The following is a 15,894-nucleotide window of genomic DNA, read 5'->3' as shown; positions in this document are numbered from 1 at the left end:
CAAAATCCCAATAAAGAAAGGCGTCAGACAGGGAGATACGATCTCTCCAATGCTATTCACCGCATGTTTACAGGAGGTATTCAGAGACCTGGAGTGGGAAGAATGGGGGATAAAAGTTGATGGAGAATACCTTAGCAACTTGCGATTCGCTGATGATATTGCCTTGCTTAGTAACTCAGGAGATCAATTGCAATGCATGCTCACTGACCTGGAGAGGCAAAGCAGAAGGGCGGGTCTGAAAATTAATCTGCAGAAAACTAAAGTAATGTTTAACAGTCTCGGAAGAGAACAGCAGTTTACGATAGGTAGCGAGGCACTGGAAGTGGCAAGGGAATAGATCTACTTAGGGCAGGTAGTGACCACGGATCCGGATCATGAGACTAAAATAACCAGAAGAATAAGAATGGGCTGGGGTGCGTTTGGCAGGCATTCTCAAATCATGAACAGCAGGTTGCCACTATCCCTCAAAAGGAAAGTGTATAACAGCTGTCTGTTACCAGTACTCACATATGTGGCAGAAACCTGGAGGCTTACGAAAAGGGTTCTGCTGAAATTGAGAACGACGCAACGAGCTATGGAAAGAAGAATGATCGGTGTAACGTTAAGGGATAAGAAAAGAACAGATTGGGTGAGGCAACAAACGCGGGTAAATGACATCTTAGTTGAAATCAAGAAAAAGAAATGGGCATGGGCCGGACATGTAATGAGGAGGGAAGATAACCGATGGTCATTAAGGGTTACGGACTGGATTCCAAGGGAAGAGAAGCGTAGCAGGGGGGCGGCAGAAAGTTAGGTGGGCGGATGACATTAAGACGTTTGCAGGGACAACATGGCCATGATTAGTACATGACCGGGGTAGTTGGAGAAGTATGGGAGAGGCCTTTGCCCTGCAGTGGCCGTAACTAGGCTGATGATGATGATGATGATGACCCCCATGTTGAGTCTTGATACTTGTCCTAATATGGCTGAGTGTTTAACTTTGTCGAATGCACTTTGTAAATCGAGACCCAGAATTACTTTGCTGTCTTGTGTCTTGTTGTCGACGATTTCTTGTTTGAGTTGTAACATGGCATCTTGTGTGCTGAGTCTGCGCCGGAAGCCGATCATCGTGTCAGGATAGAGGCCTTCCTTCTCTAGGTATTCCTGCCACCGGTTGGCGACCACGTGCTCCAGCACCTTGCCCACGCAGGACGTCAGCGAGATGGGACGCAGGTTGCCGATGCCCAGTGGTTTGCCCGGTTTCAGAATTAGGATCGTTCTTGCCGTTTTCCACTGTCGGGGGAGCTTGCCCGAATGCCAGCATTCATTGAAGTAATCGGTTAGGACTTCTATCGAAGCGTCGTCCAGGTTGCGTAGCATCTTGTTTGTAACGAGATCTGGGCCGGCTGCTGAGCGGGTGTTGAGCTCGTGCAGCGCTACCCGTACCTCTGATATGGTAATGTCTCGGTCGAGCCACGCGTTGGGCAGCCCCCCGTACGGCGGGTGGGTTTCCGTTGGCGTGTCTGGCAGATACTTGGCTTCCAGGCTCCTGATAACAGCGTGTTTTCCTTGTTGTTGTGTGATGGTGTGCATGAGGCGGGCCAGGCGGTCGCGCTGGTTTGACTTGGTCTTTGTTTCGTCTAGGAGGTGCCGAAATAGATTCCATGTACAACTGCGATGCAATTCCCTGTCAGCTCGGCTGCAGATCTCGTTCCACTGTTGACGGCACAGGAGCCTGCAATGTTGTTCAATGGCCCTATTTAAGTCAGCCACCTTCTTCCTCAATTTGCGATTCAGCCGGTGCTGCTTCCAACGCGCCTGTATTGAACGTTTGGCCTCTATCAGATGGGCCACGCAGCTGTCCATGATGATGACGTCCTCGTCTGTTTCTATGGTCTTTGTGGCTGAGCGCACTGCATCGCGGAGTTCCGCCGTCCAGGTTTCGATCTCTGTGATGTCTTGTGCTGTGGTGAGGCGCCCCTTACGGAATTCGTCCCAGTCCGTCCACTTCTGTATAATGGTATTGCTCCGTAATTGGTTGGGTATCGTAATTTCGAGGATGTAGTGGTCACTGCCCAGGTCGACGCCCGTGTTGTGCCATGTTACTTTGCCCGTGTGGTCATTTTTTATGAACGCAGATTTTTGCCAAAAACGAAAAATTGAAGGGTCCATCACGAGGCTGCACTGTTGTAAACCTACGTTAGACTTATATCTACACAGGTCTGGTCTAGTCCCCTCCCCATTATGCTCATTATGTGGCGAAGCAAAGACAACAGACCATTTCTTGTTGTCTTGTCTTTTCTGTAATAAGAAAAATGTTACTGGAAATTCCGCTTCGCAATAGTGGCCTACATTTATCTGTGCCTATGATCGTATTTCTTTCGGAGCTTCCGTTATTGGGTGGAGCCACAGAAATGTTGGCTTGGAAATCCAAAACTACCTGATTGAATCTAATCGATTACCCTCCCCCTCCCCCTGGTTTTCTTTTATTTATTCATTTATATACATATTTATTTATTTACCTATCAGTAGTTTTTTATTTATGGTTTTCTTCAGACTGCGTTTTTTCCTCTCACAAAAATTTTACTTTTTAAGTTCCAACGTTCGAATTGATAATTTTCTTGCTTTTATACACCTAATTTACCCCCCATTCTTGGCCAATTTCCCAAGGTGGGTATGCGCCACAAGCACTCAGGTCAATAACAACAACAGCAACAAATAACGGCCACGAAGACACACGCGGCGATCACCTAAGAGGTGTAAAAGTTCGACATCAGAGTTCGTATACCCTGGCGGAATTATCCGATGTCATCTAACTGCACATCAATCGGCTGCCGGGCCAGAGTGTATCACAACGGCTATGACTAAACTATTGTTTAAATATTTCCCTAATGAGCTTTGAATTCTAGTTAACTGTTGACTACGATATACATGATTCCGAATTCTTGCAAAATTGCAGAAATTGCGCTTTTACTTCAAAATCAAAACCTCGGATATGTCTTCGACAACGTTCGGTCAAAATTGCCCTTGCATCGAATTTCGTCAAAATAATATAAAAGCAATACATGTCTGGGTCAATGAATTTACTTCTCCGGGTATTCTGTGCTCAGGACAAATAGGATTTAGGCCTCAATGTTCCCTATGGTCAGCTCACGTTGATTTAGAAAGCTACAATCGACTCGCCGGACTATCAGGAGATGCATCAGCATTGGTAACTTCATATATTTCAAAACCATATAACAGTGTCAAACGTGAAATTTTGATTTCTAGGTTAGCAAGTTGTGCTGTTCCAAACTGTATAGTGGCCTAGATACAAGAGTTCCATTCTGGTAGACATTTCTTTTGTTTCATGGGTGGGGTACACATCGGGAACATCTAAACATACGAGAGGTGTACCAGATGGATCAGTTCTTTCTGTGTTTGTGCTTAATATTTTGTTATCTTCTGTCCCAGTTCATCAGAATGTGCAACTATCTCTATGCTGATGAAATTGCATTTTTCTCCTTATCACGGGATATCAATACGTTATACCAATTTTTACAATCATACTTGTCTGAACTCGAGCCCTGACTGAGCGTACTGTCTTTTGCCTTTAATCTCATGAAATGCTCGCTACTTGTGTTTCCATTGTGAAACTCCGCTTTTTTTTCTCTTAATCATCGAAATGCGCCAATACCGCAAGTTGCAGCTTTGAAGTACTTAGACATAACATATGATGGTAAGCTAAACTGGCAGCAGCAAATCGAAGCAAATGCACTCATACTCATACTCAAATGCACCCGCACTCATACCCGAGCCCTAAGTGCCCAGCATGCCCGGCCAGAGGTACGGCCGAACATCTTCTGTGGAGCTGCTCTGCCTTTGACACGGTCCGAGAAAGGACACTACACTCCCTGGGCGGGAACCGACCTGGCACCCTGCAGGAGTGGCTCGACCCGCCATCGCACATCGGGCTCAAGGACTCCGTCCAACTTTGGAGTGCTTTTTTGGACTTTTTCAGGGACAAGGAAGGGCCTGGCCACCTTTTTGCAGAGCCGACCTCGGGACCACTCCACCTCGAGGAAGAAGAGAGCACCGGTCCCCCTCCCCCATAGAGCACCCCTTTTCTGCCGCAGGGCTTCGCCTATTAAACGCAGAAATAAAGACGTATTAAAAAAAAAGACACAGGTATGTGAAATGACGGAACGTAGCCGGCGGGTAGTGCAAGACCAAATAATTCTCTTCATTGCTTGGTGTTGCTAGCTTTATAACGAAACAGAAAACGGTCACATGACTGGACATGATAAGCAAGAGTGCGACACGCGTAATCCGTCTTGCTTATGCTATACATCAGCATGCGGGCTTAATAACGTTACATCACGCGTGCTTGATAACGCTACATTCCTTCCCCCCCTAAGCTGGAGTAAGTGAAACGATCTGGTACGTGGCTTCCGTAGGCGAGTCTAACGACGTTGTGGCTGTTGGTCTTCGGCTTGAGAGCCGACATCCCGTGCGTCCGAACCTTCATGAGCTGCTGCCTGCTCGGCGCTACACTGAGCTTCGTCGCCGGTCTGGATTTCACTCGGCATGCTAGGTGACGACTCTGTGCCGAGCCGTGGCCGGAGTTGGTCTACGTGGCGCCGCTGCGGTCCCTCCGGTGTAACCATGCGTGCTCCCGTCGTGGACAGTACTGTCGCCGGCATCCACTTCCGAGCAGACGGAAACTGGCGTGACCATACATGCCTGCCAGGTTGATACCGTGTTGGTGCTTTTGCTACTCCTAGAACAGGTTCGCCAGAACCATCATTTTCTGTCACCTTTTTGTCTGTAAGTGAAGCTGTCAGCTTGGTTCGGGGACGGAAGCCCAACAGTAGTTCTGCGGGCGATTTTCTTCCTTCCAATGGTGTCATTCTATAACGAAATAAAAACGTGATTAGTCGCTCCTGCAATGTACCTGCCGGATTCTTTCGAAGACCTTCCTTTACTGTCCGTACAGGCCGTTCCGCCAACCCATTTGACTGAGGATGGTATGGGGCTGTTCTGATGTGTTTCACTTGGCTTTCCTGCAAGAACCTGGATATAGTGGCACTTGCAAACTGTGGTCCGTTATCAGATACTAATCAGTGGGGCAGGTCAAAACGTGCGAAAATACCTTGAAGTATTTGAATGGTCGTCTCCGCTGTGGCGGCCTTAAAAGGTATATCCTCAATCCACTCATCTCAGCATCCACCAACACGAAAACTTGGCAGCCACCGATGGGGCCCGCGAGGTCCATATGCAACCTGTACCATGGTTTGTTGCTCGCCGGCCATGGAGACGGAACTTCAGCAGCCGGCATGGGCCAGCATTGTATACACTGAAGGCAACTTTTAGCCAACACTTCGATGTTCCTATCTAGTCCAGGATACCAAAAAAAAAAAAACGCTCGCGCTGTGCGCTTCATGGCACTGATACGGGGGTAAATTTCGTGCAGTTCCTTTAGCATACATCGTCGCGCCGCCTCTGGCAGCACTACTCGATGGCCCCAGTAAAGCAGATCGTGACAGGCCATGAACGCGTTACGGCGAGAAAAATACGGCATCAGGTGTTTCTGTGTTGCTGATAACTTCCGCGGCCAGCTGCGTGTGATCCACCCCCTTATCTGATCCAACCCCTGATCTGAACTTCATTTCCGAAACTTTATGGGTACAAAGTTCTCAAACTTTTGATGCGAAAGGTGCACTGACATTTCCAAAATCGTGCTTTAGATTTTCAATTCCGGAGCTTTGTGGGTTTAATGTTGTTATAAACATTTGACGCCAAAGGTGCACTGACTTTTCAAAAGTCGTACGTCGGACCATAAAAGGAGAGAAGCCAAATCAACACATATCAGACAAGTTGACAAAGCACGCAGCGAGTTCCGATGAGACGAAGCGTTGTAGTGGTTCATTAGTACCGTCTTGTCACAGAAAAGAACCAGGGGCGTAGACAGGGGGGAGGGGGGGACGCTTATGGGACTCCAGCCCCCCCGAAATTCATTCGTGCTGTTCATGCACCGCCGACGAACACAGCTCCCGGCGTCGAAAATAATTCTGGATTCTGTCTAGAATGTATGATGCACGCTCGAAAAGACATCTTATTAAGTACATTGCGAACTCGGTCTGGATTTCGCGGCACCGACCACGCACCGGGATTCACAAACACAAGGAGCCCCATCCGAGCACAATGTATCAAGGGCGTTTTGATGGCGAGCGGGCTCGTCGAGGCATCTCGCGGAAGCTGCGGAGTGCATGAATTTCAATTCCGAAACTTCATGAGTATAAAATTCCAATAAAACTTTGATGCGAAAGGTGCATTGACATTTCTAATGTCGTGCTCTACATTTTCAGTTCCAGAACTTTGTGGGTTTAATGTTGTTACAAACATTTGACGCCAAAGTTGCACTGACTTTCTAAAGTCGTGCATCAAACCATACAACGAGACAAGTAAAATTAAAACACTATCAGACAAGTTACAAGTTGACAAAGCACGCAGCGAGATCCGATGAGGCGAAGCATTGTGGTGGTTCATTTGTGCCGTCATGTCAGCGAAAAGTATGGCAACATTTTTTTTCACCTGCGCCGAAGCATCCATGTCAAGACTCTAAAGCCAGCAAAGGTAACTACGTAATTTATTTTTTCTACTTTGACTTTTATTCGCGAGGACACGTTGAGCCTCTTCAGTTTTCTTGTTCTCGCTACCCGCGGGCTGCCACAGCCAGCCAGAGCGCATGCTTTTTCTCGTCATGCCCCGACCACCGCGCGGCCCACTTCGGTGCGCGCTCGTTTTTCTCTGGACGAGTGCATTTTCGCCAGGCAGAGTTTTGGACGCTTTCTGGCTAGCGGACGAGAAAAAGAAACAATGGTCGCTCGCCGCCATCACTGTCGAGACTCGACGTATTGCAACGCGTTCGCTTGAGCGCCTCTCCGGAAAGTCTTCGTCTCGCCGCTGTAGAATACCGAGCAGTATGCCTATGGTTCTCTGTGGACTAAACGTCTCACGTTTTCTTCGATATTCCTGCGGTAGTCACATTAGGTACCCAAAGCAGGCATTCTATTGTGGCCAACATGGTTTCCTTCGCTTTTTTTTTTCATTTCAGTGCATCCGCCACAAAAAAAAAGTTATATTGTTGCGGCAGAGCGAATTGTCGCATGGTGAAATTTCGAATTTGTTACTTCTTTTGCGGAAAGTAATGGGCCACGGGACGCTTTAGTCGCCGGATATTCTTATTATATAATTGCGATAGCAATTATGAGGACACTCCAGGCGCATTCCTGCCGTCGCCCTCATGTTCCGTATAGAGTCCTGTGCGATAACATCGTGACCGTGCGCCGCATGCTGTATGTGCGAGTGAAAGCGTAGAGGGGTGGTGGTGGCGGCATAGGTGAGCCAACGATGGTGCATTAGTCTTGTGTGCGCTGGGAGAAAAGCAGGGAGGAAGCGCGCCGCCTTCCGTCGCACGCGACACATCGGGGGAGTGGAGGGAGGTGGGGCGGAATTTATGTGGATTCTTAGGATTCTGTGATTTGTGAATCTGCGAATGCGCAACATGTTTATTTGAACTGTTTGACACATTATATACCGTGACTTTTTCTTAGATACGTAGATTTTTTAGAGACTTATGTGTATATTTAAATATCTTATTGCGAGGTTTTGTGCATACCTGCAGTGAACTTTGTTTTCAAGGCCACTTTTTTGCCCTTTATCAAGCTGTATCTTCGCATATGTATATTCCATTGTATCTTCGCATTTCTAATGTACGAGGGCAAGTCAAATGAAAGTGAGCCAACCAACCCCGCGCAATAATGGTTCTGTTCATTACCTGCGAAGCATGCGCGTATACCACACAGACATCTCTCATTTACAAAATTGACACGCAGGTGTGAGAATAAAGGTTCTTTAATGCTCTCATACACTGGATTGAACATGCTTGCGTGACATAATGGACACTCCGAAAGTTGAACAGCGTGGTGTCGTGAGGTTTTTGACAGCTGAAGGTGTTTCCTACAAATAAATTAGTCACCGTATGGCTGCCGTGTACGTTGAACATCGCATTTCATTGGCCACTATGAAGCGTTGGAGCAAACGGCTCAAAGAAGAACGCAAAAGTTGCAAAGACGATCCAAGACCGGGCCAAAGCCACCGTGCAATCACCACCAACACAACTGCAAAGGTTGTTGAGCTGATTAGACAATAACGGAGGATACGCATCGATGAACTGGCAGAGCGTGTGAACATCAGTCACGGTTCGGTTCATACCACAATTCATGAACATCTCGGTTATCGGTTCTTGTGTGCGCAATAGATGCCCAAGATTTTGAACCACTGCCAAAAGACGGAGAGTTTGGGGCTCTGCCTTGACTAATCTGATCTGTTATCACAATGAGGGTGACGACTTTTTGTCTGCAATCGTGATTGTGGACGAATGTTGGTGCCACTACTACGAGCCTGAGACACGACGGCAAAACTTACAGTGGAAACATTCGAATTCACCACCCCCAAAGAAAGCAAAGGCCGTTATTTCCGCCGGAAAGGTGCTGACTTTTTTTTCGATCATCAAGGGCCATTACTGACAGAATTTGCTAAACCTGGAGAGTCTATCAATCGTTTCCGATACGGTGAAACGCCGGATCGGCTGCGTGTCGCAATCAAGAACGACGTGGAAAATTGACGAATGGGGTCATCTTGCTCCACGACAATGCCCGTGCCCACGTCGCTGATGTGGCAAAGTTCAAGTGAGAAACGCTGCAACATCCGCCATACAGCCCAGACCTGCCGCCTTGCGACTTCCTCATTTTTAGGCAATTGAAGAAACAGCTAAAGGGAACCAGATTCGTGTCGGACGATAACGTGAAAGAGTCAGTTACAGACTTTTTGAAGCAGCAACCCAAGGAGTTTTATGATACGGGAAGCACGCGACGCTTTAGTCAGTGGGACAAATAACTAAATGCTCATGGAGACTGCTTTTAAATAAAATACCCCGTTTGTCATATATTCACACTGGCTCACTTTCATTTGACTCACCCTCGTACATTTTGCAGAACACCTGCTTTTTATATGTGCTCTCTGTTGCGACTATAATTTCGGTTCATTTACAATACACGACCAGTGACAGTTGCTCCTGCGCAACACATTGGAACAAAGGACAGCGTCATTGAGATTTTCCCCTGCCGTTGCATATGTACAAAATATAAACAAAGTTCTTGAGCGACAAAGTTTCCTTCAAATATTTGTCCTCAACTACTTAATTTCATGGCCTTTACATTTTTCTTATCAACGGCATGCACTACTTTGCTGGTTTCGAACTGATAAAGTTCTAAAGTTTGAGTGATATTTTCTTTACTTATTGAATAGACGAAAAACCTGGAACCATTAATATCAGGTATTTCGGGCACAGTGCTTGGGACATACGAGTACATTCTTTTATGAATAAATACATATTTTACTTGTCTTGACATTGCGTAGCATTCAATAATTCGTTTGCAGAATCTTTGGCAATGGCAACGTAGTTATTATTCAGGCATTTGATCCCTCGACAAATTCTATAAGGAGGAGGCCGAGCTGCAACGTGCCCCCCCCCACCTCCGAACGAAATTTCCGGCTACGACACTGCTGCCAACCTTTGTGATGTGGCCAAGTGGATTGAACGGCATGAATGCTGCACCAGGAGAATGTGAAGTATATGATCCATCGGTGTATAGATGATAGACAGGGAGAGTGGTTGCTGTTGGAACCTCATGAAGTTGAAGGCGATGATAAATGAAGCGTTTTTTAAGGCTTGGATGAAAATCCCAAGGTTTTAAGGGTACTGGATATGCAAAGGACTGTAAGTGGCAGGGCCATAAAAGGTAAGGGCTTTAAGCGCGAATAATGAGAACTGTGTATTTAAACGGTCGAGTTCTATGGGGAGCGGGAGGGCATTGGCCAAAACCTGGAGAGACGATGTTCGCGTCGTACGAAATGCGCCTGTTATTGTCGGAAGAGTACGTTGAATAGATGTACTTTAGAGTTTAAATTGGGAAGTGGGAAAAGTCGGCCAGTTGACAGGGGAAGTATATGTTAAAGGGAGCAGAACTTGATTATATAGGAGACGGAGAACAGATGGAGGCATCGAATAGTGCAATCTAAGGTAGAGGAGGAGACGGGAAGAAAGGAGATCCGATTTAGTAGGAAGATAGTTTAAGTGCTCATTAAATGCAAGATGCGTATCAAATATCACGCCAAGAATTTCAATACTGGACTGTGATTTTTAAGAGCGATACTATTAATATGAACAATGGGTTGACGGGTGAGCGAAGATGAAGATGAATGACTATTGGGGAAGTAAAGGAAATACGAGTTTTCAACACTAATGGTAACTTTATTGCGCTGTTCCTAGTCCGAAATGAGATTGAGTGTGAAAGAGGCTTTGGGGGATTCTAAGCCGCGACGATTGGCTGCGGAGATCACGATGACGGTGTCATCGGCGTCAGCCTGCGCAAACACGTCCGGAGGAAAGGGAAGATCCAGTAAATCGTAAATAACTATGCTCCACAGCAGCGGGCTAATGGGCGATCCTTGAGGGCTGCCCAATGTAGGCGTGGCAGACACCTCACCAGCTTGTGATCGGAAAGTAACCATGCGGTTCTCTAAGAATCAATTGAGGAGATGGTACAGGTTGCAAGGACAGTTGTGTAAACGTAAGAAGTGTAGAACTGCCGGGTGCCAGACGCTGTCAAAACCACCTTTGAAATACAAACAGGTAACAATGACGTGTAATTTATTGTCCTTATAAGCGTCTAAGGTTTTCCGAAAGCGGTACAAAGCGGTGGGAGCACTCTTCCCATGAGTAAAACCAAATTGATTCTGATGAAGTTATTGGAATGAAGAAAGTAGTAGAGGCGGTAATTTAGTAGACGTTCTAGAATTTAGCCAAATAATGAGTTCATAACAATAAGCCGGTATGAAGAGGGAGAGTCAGGAGGGCGGCTGGGTTTCGCAATAAAAGTAAGACTTACGCCAATGAGCAGGGAAATACGATAAATTAAAACATTGATTAAAAAGAAAGACGAAAAATGTCGGGTGATAGGAAAAAATTGTTCTGAGCATGGGAAAGTGAGCCCATCGAGGCCAGGTGCAGAGCTGGTGTTTCCCGAATTGAGTGCACGTTCAATCGCACCAGTGGTGAATGGGAAGTCCGTTGTCGTGGTTGTGTAACGTGTTCGTAACAGTACGCACGCGGATGTGGTGACCATCATCTGTTGAGGGGAAGTCTAGAGATACGCGTACGTTAAGCAGAAAGCGGGCAGAATCCAGCACACTTGACGTATAACAGCCATCAGGTAAAATGAGGGAGGGGAGCTGATTGGTGCTATTGAGCTTATCAAAGGAAATGCGAAAAGGAAGGCCGAAAATATTGCGCTTTGAGAGATCTGAGCATATAGATTTAAAAGCAGCAGATTTAGCACGAACGATATTAATTTTATAATTGGCATGAGCGTCATAATAGCGTTCCTTAAACGTCTGCCTGAGTAGATGATCAGTAGTTCGTTGGAAGCGCCGACGGAGAGCACGAATACGTTTTCGTTCAAGAGTGAGCTCGGGAATCCACCAAGAATTACTCGGCCTTTGGCGCGGTTTAACCCAGCGAGAATGGAGACGGTAAAGCCGGTCAAATATAGCATAAAATTTTGCTATGACCAAATCGACTGCTTCAGGTGATAACAAAGTCGTCTGTTGTACCATTGCGAATTGATGAGCGACTGCAGGAGATCCCGTGTAGCCGATTTAGTCAAGTGCTTTTGTCGAGATTTAGTTTGCCCAAAAAACGAAAACAAAATATATTTGAGGTCGGAGAGTGTTTCCGAATTATCTATCGACCAGCTGTAGCCACACGATATGAGAGGAATGAATGCAAAAGAAACAGCAATCCAACTTTCGGCGAGGTGCGATTGGAAAGTAGGCGGCGAGAGTGGGTCATTTAAAGCTTCCCTAGGTATACTTTGTGGCGCGAAATACATTTCTTGAAAAGGGACCGAAGAAAGGAAGACAGTGAAGCGCCAATCCTTCCTTTCTTCTGTCCCTTTTCAAGAAATGTATTTTGGGCCACAAAGTATACCTAGGAAATCTAAGCACCAACTTGCCCAAGAAGAAGTCCTTTTGGTCATTTAAAGCTTTTAGATTGTTTGCGGCAGCAAATTGTGCGAGCTGCGCGCCACGGGTATCGCCATCCACAGGACCCCACAATAAGTGCTTTGCATTACAATAACCTGCCATAACCACGAATGGTTGAGTGATATGGGACAAGTGAAACTGTAATTCATCAAAAAATGATTCAAGTGGTTCGCTTGGGGGAGCGTAAACTGCAATAATTGCAAAAGAGACAGAAGGGGCCAACACAGATGATAACGACGTAAAGAGAATTGGCATGTGCTAGAAATATATGGTATGTATTTTTGGGTGCTAACAGAGTCAGGCGCGGATCAACTGGTGAAGCGAATTTAATATTGAGAAGGTGCGGTAGGGAATTGCTGCGAGTGTACGGTTCCTAAATTATAATGAAATCAATTTGGTGCTGCGTAATACAATCCGACAACAACGTTGTTGGTTGCTTTGAAAGCGCCAGATTCGCCTGCAGAAATTTAGTTGGTGTGTTGTTAGCCATGTTTGTTATTACGCGAGAAAGGGGAAGAGAGCCCTAGAAAGTTTAGTTGAACGGAGGTGAGAGGCAGTGAAGTAAAGGAAAATAAACAAATGTAAAATTAAATAAAAAATGAGGGGCAAGAAAGAAAAGAAAGAAGAAATGAAGAAAGAGAGAAGAAAGAAAGCAAAGAGTGGTACACACGACAAATAAAATATGGAAATGATGGATAAAAGCAACACATAAGGAGCAAGAACTGAGGAGGTTGGATGGGCGCGCTTGCCCGCCAGAGAGGGAAAGGCGCCGCGCAGTGGCAAACAGACACTGTCGTCGGGTGCAGAGGCCAAAAGATACAGAGCAGGCAGATGCACCAGACAGCAGGATGTGCAAAGAAGAAGAGCCACCACGCAGCCCCCAAGTGACATGAAGAAGTGCGTCTAATCATATCCATAATCCGTGCGCATGCGCATGTGCGTGATGCGTTCAAGCAACAACGAGCATGTCGAATCTCCCGTCCGGTGCGACAGCGCTCTGTCCACCCGCCGACACTCGGCGCACGACACCGCCGCGTCCCCCATGCGAACAGAACACGTTTCTGCAAGGTGTGACCCAGCACACTTCGTGCATACTACCCTCGAGGGGTCCGACTTGTGCGGGCAGGCGCGTTTAGAGCAATGTGTGCAGAGCGGAGCAATGTGTGCAGGTTGGGATATGCACATCCTCCCGCACCGCGACCGATGTCGACCAACCAATCATTAGCCTACCGAGGACGATGATGGAGCGGAAAGTGGCCGCATCAACCGCAAGTACGTGGGTAAAGTTGCCGGATCGTTCCCTTAAAGATACCCGCACATTACACGACTCAGGACTGAGCTGGACTGTCGGATTACGCGCATTAATAGCTGCAATCAGGTTATGGGCGGCCACGTCAGGATCTACGCCTGATATCCGAATGTGGGACGCCGTTTTTTGCAACTTTAATTGATAGCGCTGAACGAGTTAGCGGGTTGCTCTCGATCGCTGCCTTAAGGCGTTAAAAGAGAGTCTCTCATTAGTAAGATCTGTCACGCCGTGTCGTGTGCGGCGCATAGAGACATCGCCTATCCCACGGTGGATGGAGCGATAGGTGTTAGAAACATTATAAATTCTTGCTCTCGCCTGAGTACGCCCTGTCGTGGATGCAGGAGAACCAAGTCCGGGTCGGTGTGTGGAACTTCCTCGGGAGCCCTCACTGTTGGCGGCCAGTTCGTCAGCGGTGGTACTTGCCTCCCAAAATGCGCAGCAGCCGCGTATGTCCTGGTCAGGCAGGCGGTTTGCGCAAGAGCCGCCAGCCGGACTCCTCACCTACCGAAGCTGGTCACGTCATTCGTCGACACGACCCGACTGGTGCGCAGCAGTCGCGCGCATATAAGAACAGTGCTGCACAATCTCCGCCAACCACGTGATGATTTGCGATCGGTGGCTATTCGGCACTTTGGAGGAATACGGCGTGCCTCATAATCAAATCGTGGTTTTGGTACGTAAAACCCCAGAATTCAAGGGCTAATGGGCCGAAGAGAACCGGGCCGGGTACGGGGCAGGTTTAAAATCACCGGCCAGGGCTCGGGCGGGCAAACGCATTCGGATTCGCGCTGGGTCTGAAAAACCGGCCCGTGCAGTGCTCTAGCGTGCACCACTGCTGTTTGTCTGCGTAGTGCACAGAACACACAGCGAGACGTGTTTGCTTGAGGCGTTGTTGTGCGCCATTGTTCATAACCTCCGAGAAGGTTAGCATTGGCATTGCCTCACATGGCCCATCGCATTCTTTGAAGAAGAGCTAAACTTTATTTGACCAACGGACCTGTATGTGGCCAAAACCACAATATGATTATGAGGTGCACTGTGGTGCCAGACTCCGGATACTATAGTTTTCCCTCCCTGGGTATTTTTAATGTGCCCCCAAATCTAAGTACATGAGCGTTTTTGTATTTTGCTCCCGTCGAAATGCGGCTACCGCGGTCGGGATCGAAACCGTGACCTCGAGCAACGCAATAGCCGCAAAGCTACGGTGGCCGGCACAGGAGCGTTACGTGCGGCCGCTTCCGTAGTGTCGCCTAGACGCTACGGAAGCGGATACGGTGACGCAAAGCCGCATTAGCGGCTTTGCGTCTGCACGCCCTGCATCAGTTGTCTGCTTGACAAATGTGCACGGCGTTTATTTTTCTAGAAATAGCAGGAACGTACCGTGCCGAATATTGAGCTCAAACTTATCCAGTTTGACCGCAACCGCTGTCGTGTCTAGTATTAGCGTGTTCTTGTCTTCTTACCTCTCCTTTTACCTCTTCCGCCCTCCCCCCACGTATGCGAGCGGCGAAAGAAGCGTGGCAAGGCTGTTACTAGAGAGTTTTAGATTAGGGGACGCAAGCCGCTTGCGTCCCCTAATCTAAAACTCTCTATTCACTCGTTTCGTGACTGCGTCGGCTCCATACATTCTCTGCCTCCTCTCTCTAACTCGATTCTTTCTACCATTCTATTTACCTGCATTCTAGGGAGGTGCCCGTTAGTACAAAGGTAAACGCTGCAGTTTCTGCAATGCTTTTGCGGGGGTTCACGCATAATTACAGCCGTCGGCAGGGTATTGTGGCGACGCCAAGGGAGCACTAGAGGGCATTGTGACGACCGTCGATGAAAGGTTTAAAGAGCTCCTCGTGTCGCCTTCCCTCTCTGCCACGCTCGTTCCATGTATATACACGCTCTAGACCCCCCCCCCCCCCCCCCCCCCGACGCGGCATGCAAGACATCGACAGCAACAGCAGCGTCAGTGTAAAAGTCGAAGGAATAGACAACGAAAGCGTCGCTTAAAAAAATATTGCATAAATTCTGTAAAATGCACCCCTTAGGACTTAAAAAGCGAGGAAAATTGAGGTGTCATGGACTGAAATATACCACTAGTTTGTGAGTAGGAATTTTACGGAACCATGATAAACCACCTAACAGTCCTACGTAAGCAGCAAACTAATACCCCACAGTAGTCCTCCCTAGGCGCTCTAACAGATGCAGTTTATAGACCTGCGACATCTATTTTTGGTGCAGAGTTACGAATATTGCAAACTTTGTGCTTCAAGTAAAAAAAAAAAAACACGCTTTTCCGCGTTAAAAAAAAAAAAACGAATATTAGTCCTCAACAAAATTCTGCTCCTTATAGTCGTTAGAACTTATTGTTCTATCTTAAATGCAATAACTTGCATTCGGATCTGTTGAGACGATGCCTAATGGCAGAATTTCAGCGTTTCACATGTATTTCAATAGGGAAGTTGAAG

This window comes from Dermacentor albipictus, chromosome 1 (genome assembly GCF_038994185.2).
Source record: "Dermacentor albipictus isolate Rhodes 1998 colony chromosome 1, USDA_Dalb.pri_finalv2, whole genome shotgun sequence".
In the NCBI taxonomy this organism is placed as follows: domain Eukaryota; kingdom Metazoa; phylum Arthropoda; class Arachnida; order Ixodida; family Ixodidae; genus Dermacentor; species Dermacentor albipictus.
This window is presented reverse-complemented; position numbering follows the sequence as displayed.